The sequence below is a fragment of the Papaver somniferum genome, chromosome 3 (genome assembly GCF_003573695.1).
Source record: "Papaver somniferum cultivar HN1 chromosome 3, ASM357369v1, whole genome shotgun sequence".
NCBI classification, from domain to species: domain Eukaryota; kingdom Viridiplantae; phylum Streptophyta; class Magnoliopsida; order Ranunculales; family Papaveraceae; genus Papaver; species Papaver somniferum.
The window spans coordinates 31437864-31441977 of record NC_039360.1 but is presented as its reverse complement, the minus strand read 5'-3'; positions in this window follow the sequence as shown (position 1 = coordinate 31441977).

The following is a 4114-nucleotide window of genomic DNA, read 5'->3' as shown; positions in this document are numbered from 1 at the left end:
TGGTTAATCGTTCTAAACTCCCATTTCAATCATTGAAACATTCTTAGAAGACGACATTAGCTGTCTCGCACAAACTATTAGCTTCAAAGCAATTTTCAAGTGATCGAATGATCAATACGAAATATTCCAAGTCTACATCAAATGAATGTCTCACACAAACCATGTAAGATGTTACAAGGCGATTTTCACATGATAATCTTTTGACTTTCGTCAAGAATATAAGATGAACTTGGTTAAAGCGAAAGCTTACCAACACATATTTTGAGAAATATGTAAGCGAGTTAAACTCAGCTCGAAATATCAAGTGTGTATAATCGAAGTCTATATAGCTGTAAGAGCAGTGCTCGGTCGAAATCGCAAGCTTTGCTATCTCAAGCTTGTTTGTCAAGTTTAGTTTCCAAAACTATAAGTCTTGATTTCTAGTCTACTTATAGCTAAATCTCATATTAGGATAGAAAGTTTAGTTGAGCATTAGACTTCACGACTTTCATCGATTGAACATGAAGAACTACTAAGGGGAGCTTTTAGAACTTCATCAACAAAAGGTATGTAGAGTCTTAAACTCATCTATCACTCAAAATTCTATCTACTCTATCTCGTATTTGAGACAAAAGTCTTATAGCTATATAGACTTCAATTATGCACAAATATTTCGAGTTGAGTTTAACTCACTTACATATTTCTCGAAATATGTGTCGGTAAGCTTTTGCTTTAACTAAGTTCATCTTATATTCTTGACGAAAGTCAAAAGATGATCATATGAAAATCGCCTGGTAACATCTTACATGATTTGTGTGAGACAGTCATTTGATGTAGTCTCAGAATATTTCGTATTGATCATTCGATCACTTGAAAATTGCTTTGAAGCTAATAGTTTGTGCGAGTCAGCTATTGTCGTCTTCTGAGAATGTTTCAATGGTTGAAATGAGAGTTTAGAAAAATTGGATATAAGCACAATATGCGTACTTTCATATGTGCAATCCAAGTCTGGGAAACATGGTATGCATACCCGTATGCGTACAGATTGGTTTAGTAGAGGTCCGGGAACTAAGTACGCATACCGGTACACGTACTGGCGTGAGGTTCAAGTTCCGGGACTTTACTGAGTTTGGTGGTATGCGTACCCGTTCGCATACTGGCGCACCCAAACTTAGTCCGGCCACTAAGGTATGCGTACCCGTTTGCATACATGTGTGGGTTATGTTCTAAAATCAGTTTGTTCATGAACTATAATGTTCATGACTTGATTCGAGTGAATCAAAACTGATGTTGCTTAAATTGTGTCTTGTATACATCTATGAGAATATTAACAATTTAACAACTCCAGAACTAGTTTCATTTGAGTCATTTGAACTAGTTATGGTTAAGATGAATAAGGTTGATATGAAACTGTTCATATAGATAACTTCGGTTAACTATTGTTGAGACAAAAAAGGTGTAGAGGTTTAGGTATGGTTACTCATATCTAAATGAAGTCACTTTTCATTTGTGTGTAACAAGCTAAGTTCGATCTAACAGTTGAAAGATATTAGCTTGAGTCTAATCAGATTTTCATCTAACGGTGAATATTGAATGATTTGTTACCAAGGTAACATTGATTGCAAACCTTGATTTAAAGACTATATAAAGGAGAACTCTAACAACTGGTAAACCTAATCCCCACACCTCATGTGTGACACTAGTTGTGACTAGAGTCGATTCTCCTTTAACCTTGGGTTTTTCCAAAACCATGTAAGTTAACGACCGGAAGACTTCATTGGGATTGTGAAGCCAGACCCAACTATTTTCTCTGTAGTACGTGTTCTGATCTTGCTGTTTTCTATCGTGATTTAGTATTATTTTGTCTAAGATTTGCTCGATATTTAATCTCCGATAGGCATGATAAAAAGTAGTCACAAAAATCTTCGTCTCATCGTTTGTGATTCCACAATATCTTGTTTCGCTACCATACGATTAAAATTATTGTGAGGTGATTGATATTTCTAGGTTGTTCTTCGGGAATATATGTCTGGTATACAAATTGGTTCATGTTAACCTTAATTTATCAAAAGACGGAACAAAACTCATAGGTATATCTGTGGGAGACAGATTTATCTATCCAATAGGCTTTTCTGTGTGAGACAGATTGGTTTATCAAGTCTTCGACTTTGGGTCGTATCAACTCTTAGTTGAGAGTCCTTCTGAGATCAGAGACGTAAGGAGCGCAATTGTACCTTGATCATTGTGAGATTGGTTATGGCTCAACTACATTCCAGTCTGAAGTTAACTTGGAGTAGGCTAGTGTCTGTAAAGGCATAATACAATGTGGTGTTCAAATCTGGACCAGGTATTGGGGTTTTCTGGATTTGCAGTTTCCTCGTTAACAAAACTTATGGTGTCTGTGTTATTTCTTTTCCGCATTATATCTGTTTATATAATTGAAATATCACAGGTTGTACGTAAGTTCAATCAATAGTGAATCCAACCTTTAGTTGTTTATTAAATTGATTGACACTTGGATATTGGTTTTTGATACCGTCCAAGTTATTTCTTATATTCAATCGGGCTCGCAAATTCCTATTTGTTTGATTGCAGATTGAATTGAGAAATTGAGATATAAATCTTTGATATGCTTTTCTTAAGATTGAGTCTGACTGTCTAGTTGATTCTCTTGAAAGTATATTGGAGTTAGTCCATACAGACTGCTAAGCGAAATATTGGGTGTGGTTGTTAGACCCCCGCTTTTTCAATTGCTATACGACTTTTTTCTCAAATAGGAGATAGAGTAGATAGACTTTTGAGTGATAGATGAGTTCAAGTCTCCACATACCTTTTGTTGATGAAGTTCCACAATCTCTCCTTAGTAGTTCTTCGTCTTCAACCGATGAACGTCGTGAATTCTAATGCTCAACTAAACTTACTATCCTAATCCGAGACTTAGCTATAAGTATACTAGAAATCAAGACTTATAGTTTGGAAACTAAACTTGACAAACAAGCTTGAGATAGCAAAGCTTGCGAGTTCGACCGAGCAGTGCTTTAACAATCTCCCTCTTTATCAATTCTAGTGGCAAATCTATCAATACATATGGATTACAAAATAAATAAACTTTGTAGCTTCTCATCCAAATGCTTGGTTTCCTTGGTTCTTCAACATTACTCGAAATCTTCATCACTTCCAAGTACTCGAGTGATTCTGAACGTGTTCAACTGAGAATCATTTTTCTTGAAGATCTGTAGCTATAACAATATATAAAAACAAGATGTTTTCATATTGTTATACAGTTTCATAGTATTATTGCACAGCATCAAAGTCCAATTGTATCACAACTTTGACAACAATCCTATGGTGATATGTATCACTCCCCCTTAATCAATACTTCATCTCGCATGTGAAAAAGCGGGGGTCTAACAACCTCACCCAATATTTCGCTTAGAAATCTGTATGGACAAACTCCAATATACTTTCTAGAGAATCAACTAGACAGACTCAATCTAGATAAAAGTATATCAAAGAGTTAATATCTCAATCTCTCGATTTGATCTATACTCAAGCAAATAGAAATCTGTGAGTCTTTATCAAATACTAGAGAGATAACTTGGATGGTACCAAAGACCAATATCCAAGTGTCAATCAATTTAAATCAACAACCAAAGGTTGGATATTCTAATTGATTGAACCTAACGCATACCTGTGATATTTCAATTATAAAGCTAAACAATATAATGCTGAAATAGAAATAACACAGACACATAATTTTGTTAACGAGGAAACCGCAAATGCAGAAAAACCCCAGGACCTAGTCCAAATTGAACACACACTGTATTAAGCCACTATAGACACTAGCCTACTTCAAACTAACTTCGGTCTATACTGTAGTTGAACCCCAATCAATCTCACATCGATCCAAGGTACAGTTGCGCTCCTTATGTCTCTAATCCCAGCAGGATACTACACACTTGATTCCCTTAGTTGATCTCACCCACAACTAAGAGTTGCTACGACCCAAAGTTGAAGACTTTAATAAACAAATCTGTATCACACAAAAAAGTCTATAGAAATAGATAAATTTTCCTCCCACGTAAATACCTACGAGTTTTGTTCCGTCTTTTGATAAATCAAGGTGAACATGAAC